Genomic DNA, 23,848 nt, shown 5'->3' on the forward strand with positions numbered 1-23,848 from the left:
GCTCAATATTAGCTGTCCTCAGCAATGACAGACTAGCCAGGATCCACCCCCCTAAGAGGAAGGACATTTTCAGTCTTCCACATTCATGGTATTTATCACTTAAAAAGAAAAAAAAAGGATTAGTTATCTTGATAATTCACAATAGTGGAAAGGAAGATGAAATGTTAAATTCTGCCGATGTGAAGATTATTCTTATTTATTAATTCTCAGTGCCTGATTTTAAGAGCTATGGATTATATTAACAAAACTTGAAGAAAGCTGGTTATTGAGGGCCTGAGTAGGTACAAGTGTGAAAAGAGTGAATACCAAAATCTAAGAGTTGACAGATTCTTTCACAATTCTTCTACTTTTATCCTTGAAAGTGCAATAGTGGAATTGATGTGTGAGTGCTCACAGCCCTTTCCCTTTTGTGCAAAACAGTGAAAGTGCTGTGTGGGTGCCTCACCCTTGCATTCAAAATACTATGTGCAAAAGAGAATGCACCACAGATCAGGACTGGCTTAATTGCAGTCGTAATAAAATCTACATGTGAAACCCAGTTATTATTTGTCTATTTGCAATAATAATACTTGTAGTCCAAAATAATGCAGGACAGCCTTATTAATACTGCCTTTAAAATGATTACACAGGATCTTGCTAGCACCTACTCCTGTTTGTCAGTGTTACGTCCAGTGTTCCCATGTCTCTTTGGCCTCCCTGTAGCAGAGTGGTACCGAGGTGCTGCAGCAACTGGGGAATGCTTGATGCTGGTGGTGACAGCCACTTAGTCCATAGTCTGAGAGGCTGTGCGGGGTTGTTTTATAATGGAGGGATCATATTTGAATCTCCTGAAAGGTTTCTGAAGGATCCCTTGCAAAAACGTCTGGGTCTAAGCATCCATGAGAATGGAGGAGAATTGAAAGAAGGTTGGAGGTACTGTGAGATTATAATACCAGTGGCACTCACAAGTTGTGTGTATATTTCCCAGTCTTGAAAGCTTACGCTTTTATTAAGCACTTGTTTCCGTCCTACTTGCTGACATAGACTATGCTCTTTGAAGCTAATCATTTGGAGTTAGCCTTACAAAACCAAGCTTTCATATTTAGCATAAAGGTTAACTCTTATTTATGACTTACAAACTTCATATATTTTACTAGAAGAGTGAAAGAAATTCTCAAATCCTTGAATAACATCCTAATTAGGAGTTTGAAAAGATTTTTCATAATTGTGGAATTTCTGTTATGGACTTTTCATTTGAACCAGCTCTTTCTGAGTCTCATACAGTTTTAGTGAGACTACACACTGTAGTTAGAAGAAATTTGAAAACTTGATTCGAAGAAAGATACAGCTTTCTCTGCACCCCCTTCCCACACCCACCCCCCCTGCCATGTTTATTGTTCAGAGTAAAATTCTTCTCTTTAGACCTATGGGTGGTAGTCTTCTGAAAATTGGAAAGTAGGACATGGAGAGGTGTTTTATACTTTTGTTCTTAAAAGAAGCTTCTTTGGGTCATGGGTAGTGCAAAGGTCATCACACCTGATGATTTTAATTGTAAGGTTTGCTGTAGAGTAGCTGTTTTTTTCAAAAACCCAGGCTTCTGATATAAAGGAACAAATGAATTTTGGGTTTCATTAAAAAAGAGCATTCTTCTGATGTCTGTAGTTGAGGAGAAAAGTTTGAAAATACATTCTCTGTTGCAGAATTATAAAGACAATCTGAGAAGAAAGTCTTTACTCTTCCCCTTTCTCAAAAACATGTTCTCTTAGTAATCAGGCTGTATTGCATTCCTAGTTTAGAATTTCCTTACTGTGGCGTCTCTGGAAACTTAAACTACTGCTATCCTTTCTATAGAATTAGTGGGTGTGCCGGTTTGAGACAGCTTAATACTTGGGTGAAAACAGCTTCATACTTGGAAATTATTAATTTTCTACATTATATATTGAGGTGTTTTGTTGGTTGGTTGGTTGGTTATTTTTGTTTGTGGTTTTTTTGTGATTTTTTTTTTAGTTCTTTTTTATTTTAGGACTGCAACTATATTAAAATGTTGGAAATAAACCTGCCTTTCAAAATATCCCTAAGATTTTTCTCTTTCTTAGCATTGACTTCTACTATTATATATTCTTATTTTTATAAGTAATTCTATGTCAGCTTTAAATGTCTGTTTTAATACTGAGGAAGATCAGGTGAATTTACCTTGCAACTCCTGCATTGGTATCATTATCCATGTAGTTGGATTGGGCCGTGGCATTGCAGGATATAATTTGAAGTTCACGTTTCTGTGGGCATGACCTTTATCAAATGTTAATTGCTACTCTATGTATTTTTGACAAGGTCCAAAACTGAGAGAATCTTGAAGTATATCTGCTGGCACCTTTTCTTTAAAATAAATGTACTGAAAATACTGAAAAGCTTCCAGCTGGGGTTTAATGAAACATCAACAAGAGCAATGTGTATTTTTTTTGAAATCAATTAAAATTCAGCTTTTAACATCTGGAAATGACAGGAACATGAATCAGTGTACCTGCTTATTCTACTCTTGTAGAGCAGTTTGGATTTTTTTTCATGGGCTTGCTCTCCAAGTGGTTTCCAGTTCTTCACACATACACCTCTAGATCCAAAGTTGTTCTAACTTTGTCTGCCTCCTGTGAAAACTTGGCAGTACATATGCTCCCTGTATGTCCTCAGGAGTCTCTCAGCATGCACTCTGTCTGCAGGTTCCTTCTGTGTTCTGTTGCTGTTTCTGCCCATCTTATCTTGCACTCCAGGAAGCTTTCTCCAACTGAGCATCCTTATTTGCTCTCAAGGCCATCTCTCTGCCCATCAAGCATATCCTCCTAACACAGCACACAAGCACAGGAATTCTTGTCAGGAATCCTTTTAAAAAAATTGAGTGTGCATTAGATGATGAGCAACCAGAAAAAAAAAAAAGAAAAAAGATACTATCCTTCAGAACATGTAAAATGGACAGCAGACAATCAAGCCCAAAGGCTTGTTCATCAGCACTCCCAGAAGTTAAAGGTAACATTGTTAAAATGTGATTTGGCATAGCTTTCCCTCTCTGGCAAATCTGCATAGGAAGTGTGGACTTAGATGACATGCTAATATCCTTTTGGATGAGAAGAAATGCTGAAGAAAACATCAGACAATACTGCTGCAAGAGAAATTGTTTAGGTTAACATTTTTATAAATGTTTTAAAGACATACCAGCTTTGATTTTTTTTTTTTCCTCTGAAATGAACATGGTAAATGCTTTGGCTTCATAGGGTGCTATACATATTTTGCTCAGCAAAACTAGCTTTACTGGTGTAAGTATATCCTGCATTTATATATATGTTAAGAGCATTTGGAAACAGGTTATGTGTGCTGGCAAGTGTCTGACAGTTTTCTGAAAATACATGTACATACTTGTGATGTTTTATGGCTTGTCGTTATCTTCTTACTGCAGAGTATCTGTGTCATAACTCCCTGAAACCATGCTACATGGAATACAAATACTCAAAGGAGAACAATACAATCTTTTAACAGTATTTTCATTTTAAAAACCTGTATGTCCTATGAAAATAAAGTTACAATTTTAGGCCATGTTGAGAGTTCAGGCCTTTCCTTCAGAAGACAGTATGGCAACTGGAAAAATTTTCTAGTCTTTCTGCAGTGAAGCTACTTGTTTGTTTCTGATTTTCCAAATATTCCACCTGCCTATTGAAAAGGGGAAAGCACATTTACAGGTTGTTAGGATCTCAACCTGAGATGCATGCGAATAACATGTATATACATGACCACAAATACATGTGGTCCACAAGACAGCTCCTGCTGTTCCATTAGTAAGGTTTTAAGCCTTTGCTAATTGGCTTGGGTGGGAGGCAGTGTTGGAAAGGAAGTGAGGATAGACTGTGATAAAAGCCCAGGGGTTCCTCTGTCAGTGGTCTCTCCTTGGAGGTACCAGCTCAGGCTGTTTCTGTGTTACTGCACCATAAATAAGTGGCTTCATGGAATTAGATAGCTCAGATTCTGCTAAGGGAAACCTAAGGTCAAACCAGTCAGGGAACCTGGTCTGACTGTGTGAGAGTGGGGTGTGTAGGGAGTCGAACAGGCACCCATCGCTCACTGGACACACTAGCTGCGAAGGGCTTTGGCCCCGGCACTGAAAATCTCTGGTGGTGGCAATGTGACTGCCAGAGTGCCTTCTGAATGGTCACACTGAGGAGCTTCCTTGCAGTGGTCATGTACCATAGGTGCTACTATCCATATGGGCACTCGGACTTTGCTACTGCCTTTGCAATATTAGCAAAAATGAGATGTTTGTCAAGACAGACTGACCCAGCCATCTGTGAAAAAGACACAGGATACCACAATCAGACTGGTGACTCTGGTGACTAGCACTGAAGCCAAGGTTTCTTGCTAAGAGGTGTCCTATCCCCATGTTCACATCCTAAGCGCTTCTTAAAATTATTGTGTCTCATAAGGTCGGACGTCCAAGATAGGAACAGGTATACCTCGCTTGTTGATCTTAGTATAAGTTGCCACAAGAAAGCAAAGTGCCCAAACTGAGATGCAATTAGTTTTCATTATTATAAAAGGGGGGGTTGTGTTTTTTATGTTCTTGAGAGGTTAAGTAGAGAAACATTCAGATGCAGTTTCTTAATGCTTGGCTCAGCTACAAATCCAGAAGATGCACCACAAACGCTTGTGAAATGTGATTGTATTAAATAAGCTTTAAAGTTCTGCTGCTGCATATAGTTTGTAATGTTTAGAGATATTTGCAAAAATGCACGCAGAGAAGGTAAGAACTGGGAAATCCATTCAGGCATGTGATTGTATGAGAAAAATGAGTATGTAATTGAAGATTTAGTTTGTGCCAAAATTTATTGTGTATTATTTTTTATTTGTTTCTACTTTCTAGATGGCTAGCTGACAGTAATAAATTGAGTACATAGGTGCAAACATAAGTGAGGGCCTGAATGTTATGCTATATAGAGCTGATTAAGATGTTTGATCATGTCAGAATGTGGATTTTCCTAAGTTTCAAAGACTTGTAATTGTATTCCCTCCCTAGGTAAAGTACTTATCTTGCAAGTAATTACGTTTTATCCATGCATGTATGAACAGTAACTGGAAAATGTCTTACTACCATGGAAATGCCACCCTACAGGATGATCCTAATCAAGTTGCACAAAGAATTGCTCATAAATATTATTGGGAGGGGAACCGAACTGGCACACTAATATGGCTCTAAAAGGAGTTCCACCAATTGGATTCATGTCAGCTTTGTTACATTGTGAACAGCACGATGTTGCAGAATAGAAAATTAAAACCTTTGTGTTTCTAAATTCTGAGATGAGATAATGTCTTCTACTCTGTCCAATCTTTCAATCTTTATTTACAGTGTAAAATCCACTTTAGGAAATTAAAGATATTCCAAGACTTCTAAACCCTCATATTTTACACTGTAACAGTGTAGTGTACAGGAAAGTGTACAGAAGCATGAAATACAGGCCACACTTTGTGATCCTCTGACTGTTGATACGTGGTACATACATATTACAGCTGTCCACTCTCGGGGAACTCCAGCCAGGATTCACGATAGAAAGTCAGTAACTTTTAAATTTTAAGCAATTCATTCTTTATCATCACAGCTTTTAATTTACTCAGTATTAATAATATAATGTTTAATTTAGATTAATGCTAAAGTATTGTAGGATCATGGCTTTACTTAAGCACTGTATAGCTAGTGTACAGCCCCATGTTTTGGCAACAGCAAGTTTGCACAATATGCTTCAGTTTTTAACAGGGAGTTAATTATATAAAAATGTCATTTAAATGTACAAAAATACTCTCAAAACCATTTCATTTGTTTTCTGAAAGCTGTACATTGCCTTGCTGTTTTCAGCCTTTAAAAAAAATCTGAAAGGGTTTGTTTTTTTTGTAGTAGGGTATTTTTTTGGTTTTGTTTGCTTATTTGGGTTTGTTGGTTGGTTGGTTTTTTGTTTTTAAATTAGAGAGAGGGGTATAGATTCAATCTTATGGACACAGTCTACTTTTGGTCAAGACATGGACAAAAGTTCCCACAATGGTAGTATAAATTTATATTGATGTATTTAACTATAATAATCTTTCAGATACTTCTATTTCTGTGACATTAGGAGAGCACCTTAAGATTGGGCTATGGCAGAAGAACGTAAAGTTTTACACATATGTGCAGTGTGACACTTCTGCTGATTGGTTTGACATGAAAGTCAGAGTTAGGAATTATTTTGGAATAATGAGCTCTGTTATTGTTACACACAACGTAAGTATGGAATGCTCAGCATTCTTTCATGGGATTTTATTTTTAACTTCCATGTTTTTCTGTAGATAAATTTCCGCCTCTCTCTTTTCGGTCTTGCTTAACTGTGGTGTTCAAGACAGGAGAAGGCAGATACTGCAGTGAGTTGAGCGCCAAAGACAACTCAAGCTGGATCATGGCTGCACATGCCCAGTTTTCCTGTGAGGCTCCTCCTCCATCAGCCCAGGTTGTTCCTGCTGTAGTAGTTACTCTAACATGCAACTCAAATCAAGGGTTATTTTTCCCTAAAATTAAATCTCCTTGACACGCACACTTGATTTATTCACCAAGTGCACCAAGGTCTTCTGCAATCTCATGAATGTGTTTTCCAGAGGGAGGAGCAGCCCAGTTGGTTTACAACCCAGTCAGTGCCATATGTGAACTATGGTGACCTGTCTCCTTTCAAAGTGTACAGGGGCTTTGTTTGGGCAGGGCCATGTCAGTTGGCCTCTAGTGCTAACAAAGTGCCTTCTGCTAAACTTGCTGAGGATACAGTTAATTCAGGATTTCCAAAAAGGGATAAAATTATTAGCTTGGATGTGATTTAGCTTAGCTCCTTTGAACGTGCAGGCAGATCAGACATGCAGTACTTATCTCTGTTCAGAGTATTCCTTGTGACTCCTTGTCAATTGTTGCCATAATCTTGCAGAAAAAACAATTCTACAAAGAAAGAGGGCTTTTTTTTTTTGCAAGCAGTTAGAAGTTCTTTATTGGTCGCTGATGTAGTTTCAAGGCTGAATGAAGTCAATGGGAACATGCATAGCCATGTGAGTCAGAGCACATATATTTTACTGTTTGATTACAGTCTTCTAAATCCCTTTGATAAACTTCAACTTTAATTCCATCTGTGAAACGAAACTTTAAAATATTTGGGGTTTTTTTCAAGGTAAAGTTTTTTGGCTCCTGACTTTAGAGTATGATAAATATTTTGTAAGAGTTCTGAGGAAACATCCAGGCATGCCTTTAACTAGAGGGCATTTCTCCAGAGAGGAAAATGAACAATAAACTTCCATTCATGTATTTTGACCAGAAAAAGGAGACACTCAGCATCTTAAATTTTAGTATTTTCTTTGAAGATATGGGGGATTCTTTGCGTACACCAAATACAAGTTAGATTCTTCGGTTTTCTAATTTCAGCAAAAATCTGTGGAAGAATCTGACCCAGGTAGAATGGAGAAGTTGTTCAAGGCAGCTTGATGTATTTTCTTGGAAGTTTTGAAGCAGAAGAGAAGCAACACTTGTGGATGTAGCAATTTCTGGGAATTTGTACACTCAGCTATATTTTTAGGTATTAGTTTAATTTATCGGAGAGTATGTAGAGACAGATTTCTGCCAGAATTCTGACAGCAAATTGAAAGTGCTATTGACTAGTTTTTATCCTTGTTCAACAATATCCAGTAGGTGGCACAAGTACACAAGGAATTTGTTCAATTCTTTTCTTATCGGAGTTCTTTTATGTTTGATTGATTGATTTCAAGGATTCTAATTAAAATGCAATTATTTAACTTTTCAGTTTCTCTATGATGCTATGCAACTTGCCACTACAATTTTCAGGTAACAGTTTGTATTTTGTATGATAGCAAGAAGTTAATTATTTTGGAACATGTAACAAACTGCTGTCCTTAATCATAGCAAAAGCTCTAAAAGCTTCATCCATATGTAAGTCACACGTGAGGCTGATTTGAGACTTGGGAAATGATGACAAGGTTTTCACATACACTTTTATTTTCGTTTCATCTTTTGTACCAAAATGTCCTCATGCTGAGTACATACTTTGCCTCATTGTCTTCCCTACCAGTTTCCCTGACAAAACTAAAGTAGTTAGTTTTCCATGAAAACATGCAAGGAAGTACATAGCAAGGAATTTGGGCTATAATTCTACTTTCCATGTAACTGATCACGGATGGAACACATTAATTATTAGGAACAGAGAAAAAGCTGTAATGTCTTATTGCAAATATACAGTCAAGGTATATTGTCTATCTACTGATTTAATATTTATCAGTTATTTGTATAATTATCTTCTTTTTTCTCAGGTTACCAAAACAAGAAAAAAAAAACCCAATTATTCTTTTACTATTATGCAATCAGTAAAGCTTTGAGAAAGAACAATGAACTTTTAGATCAGCATGTCTCTACGATGTAAGTGCACCATATTTACACTGAATAATGCTATCCAGGTCTACTTACTTCAGAAGCTTCTTTGTCTCAGAATATATTATTAGATCCCATTCTCCACACAAAGAGACATTCAGATATGGTAGCTGCATTTCATCATTTTACATAAGGAAAGAGAGCCAATCTAGTTCTAAGGAAGCCAGACATGAGAGAAAAAAAGATCTAAGATCACTGAAGAGGTGTCATTTAAATTCTTCTGTGAGAAGACTTTATCATGTGGGTAAACTCCATGGACTTCTGTTGTAAGTGGAAAACTTCAGAGACAAGGCTGTACATGGAGTTTGTGCTTCCCCCCTGAGCAGCAAAGGCACAAGGACTACTCAGTTTAGTCACAGCAGCAGGCTTGTAAAAACATGTTGCTAAAACAGAACCCAATCTCCAGTATCACGTTGCTTGGCTTGTAAAAATGTGAAGACAGCTATCATACTGTTTTTAATTTACTCCCTTGGCCTATAACTATGATAGTTTGTGTAACATTGTGTCAGTAGTACTTCCTTTCAGAATACCAATTCAAGATACCACTGTGGTGACAGTGGCTGCGGCTGCTGCATTTTTCCTTTCTTTTCTTTTCTTTACTGGCATCTGAACATCAAATGATGGGTTCCTTGGAGAGCATACCTGAAACTGTATCTGTATTTTAATCTTACATTACTCAATGAAAGCTCCTTCTTTAATAGTTAGTGTCTGAATATGATAAGTTTTACAAATTATTACAATGGCGTATTTTTTTGTTTTGTTGTTTGGTCCTTCTTTTGAGGAGGGGAGGGTTTGTTTGGTTTTGTAAACAATATAGCTCTTGGAGTAAGAAGAAACTACCTCCAGGTGATCTAAGTATCACACTAAGAGATTCTAAACTTCAGCTTTGGTTTCTTGTTAATTTTTCTGTTAAATAAGAAAATTGTCACACTATTGACTACAATAGGTTTTCCTACATAATTTGTATTTGCCTTAAACTCCTAAAAACATCTTCATTTAAATAAGAAAATACAGTCAGGTGATCTGTGCATTAACAGTTTTAAACCTCAGTTTCACAAATGTGAAACCAAATTATAGCATCTAAGTAACTTTAATTTCTTCCATGACATCTGCTAGAATGATGAAATTAGTTCATAACATGTCTACCCAAATAATGCCGAAAATAAAGTACCTCTATATCCAGAAATGTATTGTGGTGGGGTTTGTTATTTCGGGGGTTTGTGGTACTGTATATTTGAAATAGAAAAAAAAAAAAAAAATAGAATCTGAGAAGTAAAGTAACATAAATCAATGTTTTGGTTTAATTCTAGGATGCTAATTGAGTTATTTAATGTGTCTTGTGTATGGAAAGACTTGTGAATATGGAAAGAGTTCTTACTATTATGAAACACTTTAATTGAAAAATACCTTTAAAATTATGAATTTGTACTTGAAGTGTTTTCTATACTCTAATGTTAAAACCCCAACTAGAGAAAATTTCAGTAAACTAAAACTTGCTAATTGATAACTTTGTAAAAAAATGTTTATAAAATTGCTAGGTTATTATTTAAATATATTTCAGAGTAGTATATCATGCATGTCATATGATGAATCCCAAAAAACATGTGGTATGAATTGTTATCCATCTTGATCAGTCCTTCAGGAAATAGTTAGTTGCTTGGGTTTTTTACAGGCTCCAGGAAAGTGTTTTTACCAGTCGCTAGCAAATGTTTCAGACAAATCTTTTCTTGACATGGGGATTAATTACTGCTAAATTACATCTTATGAAAAAAACAATAGTATTAAGCGTTAAATTGACTATTTTCTCCATCATACAACATAATGTCCCACCTGGCAGTGCAGCTGCACAAAGCTTTGGCAGTTTTATAAAAAATCTTGTTTGCAGCCCCCAACCTTGGTTGATTTGTTTGGGGTTTCATTTGTTTGGTTGGTGTTTGTGTCTTTTGCTTTTTTAATCCTATGTTTAGAAATATTTCAAATCTTTATTTTCAGCCCTTCTGTCTTTATATGTTTCTGTAACTCATTTCTCTCCTGGATAGTCACTGTCAGAAAGAACCAATGTGGTCCTAGGAAACTGGGGACTTTTGGGGGGTCTTTTTCAAGTCATCTTACAGACAGGGGCCAAATACCATTTGAATAGCAAAATGTAAGCATTAAGAAATGCCAACCAAGTTTAACACATAGTATCATTTGACCTTAATCTAATGTATACCTTAACTGTGTGTTGTATGTAAACAGATATTTTTGAAGTTTAAATGTTTAGTAATCTGTAGGACAATCTGATTTACCAGCTCCATTTGTATCTGAGGAAATGCCTATCAAATAGAATATTTTTTTGTAAGTAGTTCTGCTTTTAACTGAATTTTCTCAACTAAACTTTGAAAGAAATAATGAGTAAAACGAGTGACTTCTCCCAATAATTGTCATGTCAGTATGCTCAATATGGTGTCTTTGTCACTTTACAGGCAAACTAACTCAGGTCAGTATTATCAATCACCTTTTTCTGGTGAGCAACACTAGGAATTGCCCCAGAAACTGTCTAATAACTGAGAACCCTCCTATGGTGCCTGAATGCTGATGAGAGGAATATGGTGGAAGCATCGTCTTCTCCCACCAGTTGTGACCTTCACTGGCCACTCAGTTACATCGGTTTCATCCAACACGATGGCAGAAGCTTCAATCAGTGTCAGGTTTTTCCTTGTGTCCTCATTGTGAACTAAAAGTAGGAGAAGAAATTGATTAAAATAATCAGTTAGATGGAATAGATTTATTGTAGCCAAATAAAACCTTTGCTAATGTGAAATAGGTTTCACAGATGAAGCACTGGCTATTATTTTCTTATTGAATGTGAGCTTAGTAATTATGCCAAGAAGAACTCATTGCATAGTGAGGCAATGCCACTTCTAAAAATTCTTTCAATAAAAAAGATTGAAAGGATTTTTAAAAATTATATATATATATATAAAAAACCAAAAAAAGTCCAGGGGACTTCTAGAGGTTTTATGGTTTTTAGAGGAGGTTTTTGTTCCATCAAGGGATGATAAAATAATGATAGGTTTGTTTGATCAAAGCTGATTTCATATGGCATGTATAATAATGATACAGTGGCTTTCCCTCCATTCCCATCACTCATTACAGGAAATTAAGATATAATAATAATACACTGAGACAAAATTACCATGGTTAGATTGAAATCCAGCCCACTACTTTTGCTCTTTCTGACTGCAAAGTGGATGATGTACATAAATTTGGCTACTTGGGACCAAACCCTGGTCATCCTGGTAGATTAATAGACAGGATAGACCCCGAATTCTGAGAAGGTTTGTAGTGAAATGCACATAAATAAAATGAACAAGTGTTGCTTTTTCTATTAGCAGGTGAAGGAGAAGGGTGTGTATGTTCTGTAGTTAGATTACTACAAAGATTGCATAACCATACACTAAAAACAAGATTAAAAGACTGGTAGCTTAGCTGAAGGAAATAGAACTTGTGTTTGCCCTGCCATAAAAGTTACTAGTGAAGAAGTACAAGCTAATATCTTTGAAATAACCTGAATGCATGAAGAAGCAACTTGCAGGTCGAGTGCTGGAGGATTCTCATTCACCAAGGATGGATCCCTATAGGCTATGTATTTTGTAGCATAAGCTGTTGAACAAATGTTCAATTACACATCTCTTTGATGTGAAAATTAGGGTTACACCTAGCTCCTAACTGGGAGTAACAGCTAGAAATTTAAATGGTGTTCCCAGATAATCAGTGATTGTCTACCCAGTGATGTCCAAAATGCTTCCATTCTTGGCACATGTGTTCTCCATCATTAGTGAGTTATGGAGTTGCCAGTCTTGGTGTCAAAGATGCGTTGGTTTTGCTTCCAATCTGTCTGAGAGGTTTGATTTCACAGAACAGAGTATATCATGGCACAGAGAAGAGAAAGGATTCAGAAATAGGGCTATTTTCCAGTTCTTTGTCTTGTCTCAGATCCATACTCTTGAAGATAAAAGCATTAGAGGACCATCACATCCTCCCCCTATCATGGATGCTGTGAGCATTGCTAATGGGTGCATTGCTCAGAACTGAGAAGAAACTTGGGTCAGTAGCTATATTTTAATAGAACTGCAAAGACATGCCTAGTGTTTCATTAAGCACTTCAGTTTGACTTCTTAGCTTCAGACAATGCTGTTACTGGCACTGATGCTTGCTCCTGTGAGCTAGGAAAACAGAGAGAACAGTGCGGTTAGCGTTGTTTGTTTGTTCTACTGTTCCAGCTGGATTAAGCTAAATTATTCTCATATCAGTGACTTGCTGCAGACATAAAGGATTGTGGTTCTTACTCTGTTGAAAAACAAGAACATGGCCTCTGCTCCAATTTTTTTTTTTTTTTCCTTTATGCATAGTGTGTTCCTCCAATGTTTGGTAGCTAAGTGAATCATAAACTTTTCATGCTCTGCAGTGGGTATATTCATATGTAAAATTACTACTATGCTTGTCATGAAATTGTAATAGGACATAGCACTTATCACAGCTGTGGAATTTTTCCCAACCATCTGAATCTCCAGGTGTGCCCTTGAATTGACAATAACAAGGTGAGTGATGTGCTAGTGTTATAACTTTACTGTATTTTATAGTCCCATTGTCTGGGAAAATCGTTTCATAAGAAAGAGTTAATATAGATTCCTGTTTCTAACTTTTTTCCAAGATGTACATGCTTTTACATGTTAGGAATTTCATGTGAAAACATATAAAGCATAGGTGCATAAAAGATATAAAGCTTCATTAACTTTATGGATTAAAAAGTTAAATTTCAAGTAATAAGATCTTTTATAGTTCAGGTTAATAAAAATATTCTATAAAATTAAAAGCAAAGCTTTTATATTGTTGAGCACAGTTTCTGGCTACTTTGTCATTTCTGCATCAGTGTAAGTCATAATAACCTCCAATTAGAACACTTGAATTCCACTCTCTTTGCAAGAAAGGAATCAACAACAAATATAACTTTTCTGCCTTATGGAAAATTCACATACATCTGGGGGTTTCTTATTTTCACACTCTGACTGCCCCCTCTCCCTGGTCCCCTCAACTTGGAATTCCATTATCTTTGTTTAACTTTTCTCAAAATAGTCATCAAGGGTGAAACTCATCTTACACAGATCATCAGCAGAAAGCCCTTTATTGCCACTGCATTTTTCATGTAGTTGGAGAAGAAACATAGACAAAAGGAGTCTTGGGTTATATTAGGACCACCTATTCTCTCTCTGCTACATCTGTGTAGTTGTGGCTGTTGGCATCACAGTTAAATGGACTTCTGTTGCCACTTTTTCAGATCCTCCAGAGGACATTTGGGCTACTCAATGACTTCCAAATGCCATTATCTTGCTGGAATAATTTCATAGGACTTTATCTTCACAGGTGTTTTTTTAGCAACATTGTATTTTATAAACTCCAGAACAGAAGAAAGTAATTAGAAAGAAGTAAGTGGATTTTGAGGTGTTCTCTGTTAGTAGATTTCTATTAGTCTTTGTAGGGGTGGTTAGGGTTTTTGTAGGGGTTTTTAGGGTTTTTCTTTATACTGAGAACTAATACTTCAGGTGATGCAGTGAACCTGATTTTTAACTATTCAAGTTGCACATTTATTGTCACCATGTCATATTTGTACAATTCCTATAACTTGTAAAAATTTCTTAAGGAAATTAATAATAGAATATTTTTTCATTTATAGTATAGACATCTTGAGGACACACACACACACACACATACACTTTCTAGTGATATACTATTTTCTGATGGGAGAAGGGAAGAATCTGTTTTCTCTCTTTTTTTTTTTCTTAAAAGTGGACATACTCATCTGTAATCTGCCAAGAATTTAGTATGGAAACATTGTTTGTTCATAAACTACTATCCTGCCTGTATCCTGCTATTCCTGCCCTTGAGGTTAAGAGAGTTTGCATTTTTGAGACCAGATTCAGCTGTTGAGTCTGTAGAGTTTTGGTTCCTACCTTACTTACATCCACCAGCTTTTGGATGAATCTAGGCTTAACCACGGAACTTTAGTACACAGCCTCTTCAAAATAAGATCTTGTCATACCTGCACATGGTATTGCATGTAAAAAATGTACATTGCACAGGTATCTTGGGCTTAGCATTTATTTGTAGACTATGGCATTTTTGTTATACCTAAAATTACTACAATACTTACCTGTAAGGCAGCTAATGCCTAAATCACATAAAAGCTGAATCTCTTAGAACACATTGTGAATCACTGATATTCGATGAAGTCAATTTTGCCTGAGAATGTGGGATTTTAAGCTATGATAGTGATGCATTTTTTCTTTTAAACAATGAAATTTCACGACGATAGAGGAGCCAATTTAGTTGTCAAAATGTAAAAATCTTTTGAGGTTTTACCCTTTATTTTATTTATATTTTCCTATATTTAGCAGAATATTTTGTCTTTAAAACTTGAAAATTAGAGTGTTTTTATATTTAGGTCTGGAACTGTTTGCCCTTTTCTCTAGAAATAACTTCAGAAATAAATTTACCGAAATATTTTTCTCTGAAATTCTAGTTGCCAAAAGCAACCACATAAAACTTTAAGCTGGAATGTTTATTGTGGAAAGCCTTATAAAAAAAAAGAAATGAGGCCTAGAGCCCCCAGGAACAGTCATGACAAGTGAAGCTGTGCATGTAATGGGGGAATAAAACGCTATTAACACTGTCATTATGTTTAATAGAAGTGCTTAGATCAGTTCTCAGCACAGAGATGAAAGAAAAATAAATGGCCTAGTTATAAGACATAACTGATAACCAAATACTTTCAACAGTGATCCCATTATATAGATATATTTTTTTAATTGAAAAGTGTGGTTGAAAGCTGTTGTGCACCTTACTTTTCAGCACTGGAGTCTAATCGAAGACCTGTAAATGGACAGACAACACACATTTTTGAACATTTAGAAAGGTTCAAGTGCACTGCATGTGAAAACCCCTGGGTTCTGATAATACCAGATAAAGACATTGGCTTCCAAGAAATAAAAATAAAAGGCAGTGCACTGAAAAAAACTTGTTGTGCTTGGCAGTGGTTTTCAGAAGAAAGCAAGCAATTTTGGTTTCCTCAAGCTATAAAGTGATAATAAAAATTATCTCAAATCCTGAGTGGTTTGCAAAACACAGTATAAAATTGCCCTTGCACAGGTGGGCTTAACTTCTCTTCAGAGAGCTTGTTTCTGTACATGAGTAGACACAGTATTATGGTTCCAGATGCCTTGATGAAACTGAGGCAGACTGTTCATTCAGACTTCCACTGAATAGTTCTGATGAGGGTACAAAATTGAATTGTCATCCTGTTTTCAAAACAGTATTTGCTACTGTTAATGTAAAAATAAATTTTGGAGTGGACAGCATTTAAATGTGCTAGATAATGGCCACCTTATGAATTCGACTTTGATCTGTTATGTTAGACTAAGAAGACTAGAAAAAGCATGGTAATGCCCCATATCAAATGAGAACATATGGCTTGGATACATTACATTTATTTTAATGTTATTCAATTTTTACATTGCCCGTGTGCTTAATGGAAGTACTCTTAGAGTGACATTAGAGGCAATGTTCCTTTTTTCCCTTAATTCAGACTTTTAATATATTTTTATCAAATAAATCAATTAGAGTTACTGGAAAAAAGAAAAATAGCAATGAAAAACATGCTAAATTTAAAGTAAAACATGTAATAAAAATCTGTTATGTAGTAGAAAGAAATTATATTTGTGCACTTATGAGTCTGTGTTAAGCAGGTTCTTACAGAGGGAACGGAGAGAAACTAAGGGAATACCCATTTGTTTTTTCACTTAGACAAATTATCTTTCTACAGCTGTTAACCAAGTAGACATATTGCATGATTTCACAGAAGTATTTATGTATAGCAAATTATTCATCAATTCCATGTTTTTCCTGAAATATGCATTCAGCACAAGTGTTGTTTGAGCTATTCCAAAAGAAAAAGATGCAAAAATATTTTCATGGTCCACGATGACTTATTCTAAGAAGTAAACTAGATCTATTTAGACGTAACCTTAAAATTCTTTTTTTTTTCAGTAGAACTTTAAAAATAACTTCTCATTTCTCATGAGGCCTGTGTATGATATAAAAGGGCATGATATCTGGAAAATCATTATACTTTTGATCTGGAGATAGCAATAAACTGGCTAGTGTCACAAGTAGTCTAGCATTATCTTAGATAATCCTGTCATGCTTATCCTTCTACTAAATTATATCTTTACGGGAGAAGGAGATTAAGGCAGACAGACTGGAGCCCAAAAGTTGATTTTCAGAAGTCCAGGTATAGATTTTTTCTATGTATTTTAAGAATTCTGTGAAAATTTTGATTGCCTAATGATAAGACCACATACTTTTAGATGCCATATCATTCTCTGGGTGTTTGAAACCATGTGAATTCTTGTCTGAAAATTCATACAAAATACAGATGTTTAAGAGACCATAAAATCATGTTTAGTGTAGTGACACACTCCTTTGTCTTAATTCCTAGATAAATCTTGAACAGTCAATATTTGATTTTTTAGTAATATTTATAGTAGTAATTTTATTATGGTTTTCTTGACTCATTTTTGTGATGAAGGAGCTGGAGGATGGAAGTGAATGCCAGAGTCAAAGGCTTATTTGATTAAACTATGGCAACAGCATTAATCTTCAAAAGGAAATCAAGATAATAGAGGGGTCTGGATGGACCAGGAGATTGATAATTGGTTATAAAGCTTTTGACCTTTGAGCCGGTAGTTCAGATTCAAGCTAAGTCAGTAATGACTGAAAATCATTACTCTCTGATAGCAGTGCAATTGCTGTGTGAAATGGGTGATTGGTTTCATTCCAGTTTCTAGTGAACTGGTACTCACATTGCAAAAATAGCTACTCCCATTGTCAGGGGTTTAAGGAAGAAAAGGATGAGAAAACTTCTTTACTTGCTTATCTTAGGAAGTATTTTGGGGGTGAGGGATAGGAGAAGCTGCAGTCCATTGGCACACTGAAAGCATCAACACCTACCATCAGGCTCTTGTTAAGGATCTAAAGCCTCCAATTTTGTCCACATGACATTTCTCATTGACCTCAATAAAAGTGAAGGTTTTATATGTGATGCAACTCTGCGTGCCTTTATAAAGATATTTCTCATTCTCATGGATTGTTTTCACCATTTTTAGTAGGAAAGAATGTGTGGCAATAGAGGTTTGTTTTGGGTCTGTTTTTTTTTTTCACTTGTAATTCACAGAAAAAACTGTTATTCAAGTAGTTCATATGAATCTATTTGACCTTGGAGTTGTGCTTGACCTGTTTTGAGTCAATGGGTGACTCATACCCGAATTGAGTTGCTAAAGATTTATAACTGCTTGTCTGTGTTGGATTGTGTTCTTCCTCCTTAATTGGATGACCTGATGTTAATAATTAATGCCACCTGAAACCAGCATCATTTAATTCTGTAAGAAATCATTTAGGTTGCTGGCAATCTCAAAAACCACAGAGTCATATTAAAGTGTTGGAGCATTATGAACTTGGTAATGCTGGGTTAATGGCTGGACTTGATGATCTTAAAGGTCTTTTCCAACCTAAACAACAACCTAAATTCTATGATTTGTCCTTCTGAGTAAAAGTTATATTTATCATCTCCTTCACTATCCATTACTTTTCATTCATTTTAACTGTGAAGAATGGGCAATGTTGCTCACTCAGGCACCCTTCTGACTTCATTTTGGTTTGCCTGCCTCTTCAGTCTCTTTTTTGAGTCCCCAGCAAAGCAGGAGGATGTTCTATTGCTTCAGCATGCTTATATTGTTGTGTCTTTTATATGAATTATGCTTAATTAAATTATGTCTCTATTCCTGCCTATTTCTCTATCTCCTTTTCTTTCAAATGCCTTTAAATTTATAGTTTGACTGTCTGCTATGTATTGTCACTGTAAGGTATTAGGTTCGTTTTCCTTCAAATACAGCCACCCTGCCTCACCTGAAACTTCCCCCAAGCCCCCAGAATTTCAAATGTACTTCTGTCTCATTTTTCTGTAGCTAGTCCAACTAGTAGACTTGACCAGTAGAGATTTTTGTGTGGTGTTCAGTTCTACAGTAAAAAAACCACAGGAGAAAATAAAAATAGCATTGTACCATTTAAAACTCAATTAATGCTCATGTTGTTGTCATAAAAATTATTTTTAAAGACACTGATTCAGAGGTTGCTGCGTTCTACTTTCCATGGAGAGAAAGCTGGTTTAGAAACCCTGTGGACTTGTGTAGGGTCTTTTGGAATCCTTTCAGCTATGTCTTTGTAAAATACAAAATGCTAAAAGGGTGAAGAAAAATGATAATTTTATAGCAAATGCTGTTGGTTGTTTTAGTGTAATGAGTGGGTCTGGCTTAGACTGTCAGCAATGTCAGGAAACAGATTCCATCTATTGCAGGCAGAAGAAACAGGGGAAATGTGGGGGTGGATGCAAAGACTTACCCTGAAGTGCTGCAGTTCATGAAAGCTTTATTGTCGAATTCTGTCACAGGAACTTGAGAGTTCAGCAAAGGAGTTAATGCTGCTTGTTTTAATATTGACTTGTCAATAAATAAACATGAAAGCATTATTAGCTGTACATTGTTGCATAATTGTGTTAGAAGCGTATTTATCAAATAAGCCCAGAAGGAAATGTTGTTCTTTACAAAATTGACTATTATGGTTTTGAGGAGTGTGTTTAACTGTCACATTTCTGTAAACACAATAATGCAGTAAAATGAAAAACTAAGAATATTGAAAAGTACAGGGAGATGTGAGGCCTTTCAGTCTATGATTCAGCTCTTTCTGAATGACCTTGTGTGTGGGAGTTTCTTGCCCAAAAACCTTGTGTTTCTGAAGAATAAATGTTGATGTAAAGGAAATATGAAAAAAATCCTAAAACATAAGCCCAGATGCCAACTTCACAAAGGATGAATCATCACTTTCATTAGCAGTTGTGATCCACCTCTCCCCAGTGGGGACAAGGGAGCACAAACAGAAAAACATAATGAAATTCAGTCTGCCTGCAAAACCAAAAGAGAGTAAGGAACCATAACTTCATGCAGCCCAATTTATGTGAATTCCAGTTAAATGTTATGCTGTGAAAAATATTTGTAAATGAGAGTGAATGATATTTTACCGAATAGGCACATTCTGTATCACTTGGTACTTTCTGCAGTTTCACAGATGATAACAATTGTGACAGCTTTAACTTAGTTTTGCAAATGTGTTTGAAATGTTCTCTGAATGTGAATATATTCCAAGGTACTCAATGGCACCATAGTTCCCATTCAATCTCCTCAGGTTAGATGATTAATGCAAACTGTATATTACAGTTTTCATGAGGTACTTTTCCTCCAGCTAAGTAAACTGGATTATTTGCAGAAAAGATTTTTCAAATTTAATCAATGCAACTGAGAAAAAAATTGATAGGGTTTACAGAACCACTCCAATCTTTATGTGAAGTAAGAGTCATTGGGATCTCTTTGTCATTGCCAATGTTTTTGGTAAGATGTGCCAAGCAATAAATAACTAGGGCTGTGTGCTGCATTTTAAGAATATTTTTAAGGAAATGGGAATTTGCAGTGCTAACGCCAAAAAGCTGGATTCTTTTTTTTTTTTTTTTTTTGCTTTTATGAGCTTCTTTATTTATTTCTACATCAGCAGACTCTAGAGTCCTTCTGTGTGTGTAGTTCTGGATGCAAATTTCAGCTGCTCTTCTGAACTGATACCAAGTGCTATTGATCGATTAAGTTAATATTGTCGCTATCAAATCAAATAATGTGAAGAACTATCACTGAGAAAGAGCAAGGTGTTTTGTTTCCGACTTCTGTTTTCTGTTAGGGGTTTCTGCAACAAAAGAAGCTTGTGCAATGTTGGGATTCTTCTCCTTTTGGACTGCTTCTTTTTGTTTGTGTGTTTCTTTTTTGGCAGGTATATTAAATTTTTAGTGTAAGGACCACAATTCTTCAAAAGAAAAGGGAGTGTGGTTTGTTGGGTAAGCTTGAAATAAATCATGCAATTCAAATCCTGCTTGCAAGAAACTCAAAAAAGAATTCTCTTTTTTAGAGGGTAGGTTTGGTTCTGGTGCTGCCTTCCTCACAAATGCGGTAAATTTAAATGGTGAAATAGATCACCACATCCATGTGGACTGAGTATTTGAATAGTACCAGCTGTTGCAATTGAAGTCAGTCACTCCTCCAGTAAATTAATTCTCAGTGAATAGAATGTCTTGGGCATAAAAAAATTGTGGTTGAATGGTACTAATAATTTCAAAATTTAATTAAATTAATTATTGAATAAATACTCCTTCCACTGAACTTAAAGGAAATACTATGATTCCCTCCCCCTTCCCCCACACCCCCAAAAAGATATTAAAAGTTCTGAAGGTACTAAAAGTGGTTCTGTAATAGTTCAGTGGAGGGGAGTGGAAGTACTGTAAAACAAGTTATATATTTATAAATATGGAGTTTATGTTATAGTATACTACCAGCTTTTCTTTTAATGTTTCCTTGAAGTATGGAGACTTGGGTTACTAATGTTTTATAAATGGCTTGTTCTCCTCTGCAGGCGTAATTCACCTGCAACTCCCAAGTTTGTAAATTTCTAAAAGCCTTAATTTAATATAATCTAATGGTTTGGCTCAGAGTGGGTGTTATGCTTCTCTTTAGTAGCCTCTTATCTTGGATAAGAATACTGTCTGGGGTATGAAAGAAGACAAATGGATAGTCACCAGCTCAGCTGTTTTTCTTCCCTAGAGTTTTCTCTTGTTTTATAGTTGTGTATATGGATGCCATCTCTTTCTTCATACCCCTTCAGTCTTAGATTTGGAATCCCAATGCTTTTTTAATTCCCTTTTTCTCTTCCCTCCTATTTATTTAGTTTTCTGTCCATCTGCATCAAAAAAATTCCCTTATGCAAACAACTAGACAACAAATAAAAGCACCAAAGAATCCTCCAAGTTTTCATCCTATTGGAGTAATAGAAAAGATTTTACAGTATTTTTTGTTTAGTTCCCCCCACCCCCATCATCTAAACATCAGATTGAGGTTCAAATAACAATGTGTATCAGAGCTGTAATAGAAACCAGATCAGGATGGGCTGGTTATAGACGTTACTTTTGTGAGTTGCAGAATTGCACTTATGAGAAAAATTACCATCCTGCCATATATGATACTGATTTATACCATTATGGTAGTGACAAAATTGGCTGTAAAACCATTCTGAAAAGAACAAATCATTATATGTGATGTCCCTAGCTCATATTATTGCTTCTCCATCCTTTTCAAAAAATTCTTTGTATGTTTATTTTCATGCTGTGATGAATGATAGCTGACACAAAGGAAACCCAACCAAGGCAATGAATACAAATCAGAGCTGTAATATGATGCTTTGTAGTAATGCCTACTGGCAGTAAAATCCCCCAAGTTTTAGACAGCTGTAAGGAATGTGAGCAGTTTATTTCTGAATGTTTGTGCAGTAGGGTCTATCAGCTTCAAGGGGTATCTGTGTCCTGCTCCTCAGTTTGCCATATTCACTCAAGAGGCACAGAAAAAGTGCTGTGTGGTGATCTGTTAATATTTTTTTTAAGCTAGATTGAGTTTTCTAATAACACAAATTGGCTGTTATTCTTTCCATTTTCATGAGAAACAATTGCTGACAATGACAATTTAACTTTCGTATGTTTTTTACAGACTATAGTGACCCAATCAGTTGAGGATTGTGGTGAATAAGACCAGCTAAGGGGTGAACTTCATTTAATATAAGGTCTTGGAAGATGTGGCATCGGATTCACAGGTAGACTTTTAAAAAGATGTCTCTGTCATCTTAAAGAAATCTGTAATAATTGTGATGAACGTACTGTGTTAAACCTGCTGGATTCAGTTCTCACTTTTTAGTTGGTGGAATTTTTTTTCTTCTTTATTTTATTTTGTGTTTATAAATTATGTTGTTTATGTAATTTTATTGTTATTTATTTATTAAACAGAATTTAGTTTTAGGCCCACTTAACTGAGCTCAAGAAATTCAGGATTCTAATTATCCTTGCTGCATATCTCAACAAAAATACTTGATGCAATCTAGAGATTTCACTGCTACAGACCAATTCACTATTTACAAAGAGCTGTGCTGTACGTTACATTTTTTAGACTGTTTTAATTTAGATGTAGATTGAAGAAAATAAAAGTACCTTTAGAGTCTGTTTTGTACCTCTTAAAGGACAGAAACTAATTTTCTCTCTGAGCTTTATTTTTATAATGTTTTTTTCTTGTAATTGCATGGTGTTATTTTTGTCAAATGGTATTGTCTGCTTTCAAAGGCACACCTTGGCAGAAGCCCTTTCACAGGGGTAAAAAACAGTGTCATAGCTTCCTCATGTTTATTAATAGACTATTGTCTACTTCAGTTATTGCGTATGGAGTGTACTGTAAACTGGTTTTACTATATTCTGGACAACAATTTAATGCTGGGGATGACCAAAAAAAAAAAATCAATTAGATAGGAAGGTATGAATTTTTAAAGTTTAATTATAATGTATTTTGAGGTAAAAGCCTAAATCAGTTTAAAGCACAGTCTCCAAGAGATGGCAAAGGTTGGTGAATTTTTTGGGTTATACTTTATTTTTAGTAATTTGGTCTATGAAGCATGGTTAAAAGTGTTTGGATCCTAGCTTTTTTGCTCAAGTCTATCTTTGCTGTCTTTGGGACAAGGAGCACAAGGCAATTTTCAGTTATGCATCTTCTCTTACAAAACTCTGGGCTTCTGACTAGTCAAAAGAAATCAGGAAATTGAGATTATATCTCAGTGGCTCTGACAAATAAATGAAAAGTACTTCTCTGATGTCAATGCGATCAGCACTTGCTATCTTGACTAGGCTTGCTGGAATTGTGCCAAAAGAGCGTGGGATGTAACTATCATTTCTGCTTAGTAAAATGGTTTGGATGATATATTTCCGTGCATTTTGCTTTTAAAACATTATTTTTTTGACACCTGGATTATAACTTAAATTGCGTTTTGTTTCAGGACACTCAGGTAGACAGTATGAGAACAAAATGAGAGGATAATAGAGTGCAAGTAGTGTGGAATTATTTTATTAAATTTTATTTGAAATGTAATGACATCAGCACTGAGTAGACTATCTTCTAAAAATGCCTGTGTCTGGACAAAGATGAACCTTGGCATGCTCGGCATATGATTTGTTATTGGTAACGAGTTTATACTCTCACTACATTTATTATGAACTAAAATTTTAAACAGCAAGATTATAAAATTAAGCACATAATTAAAAATCTGGCTCAGCTTTTCATATGGCTTAGATAACCGTATAAGTGTTTGATAATTTTATATTGATACGTTCATATAAGT

At 35.6% G+C, this 23,848-nt stretch overlaps 1 protein-coding gene across 1 annotated transcript in view; it reads left to right on the plus strand.

The window, feature by feature from the left end:
- LOC121674448 (cadherin-12) overlaps positions 1–23,848 on the plus strand; it is a 430,502-nt gene that overhangs the window by 31,573 nt on the left and 375,081 nt on the right. Inside the window, exon 3 of the mRNA XM_042048820.1 lies at positions 22,180–22,282. The gene's annotated coding sequence lies outside the window, so the exon portion shown is untranslated. The remainder of the gene's footprint in view (positions 1–22,179; positions 22,283–23,848) is intronic.

This window comes from Corvus kubaryi, unplaced genomic scaffold, assembly GCF_017639235.1.
Source record: "Corvus kubaryi isolate FWS band 111438036 unplaced genomic scaffold, C.kubaryi_AGA036_p1.0 68, whole genome shotgun sequence".
Lineage (NCBI taxonomy): Eukaryota > Metazoa > Chordata > Aves > Passeriformes > Corvidae > Corvus > Corvus kubaryi.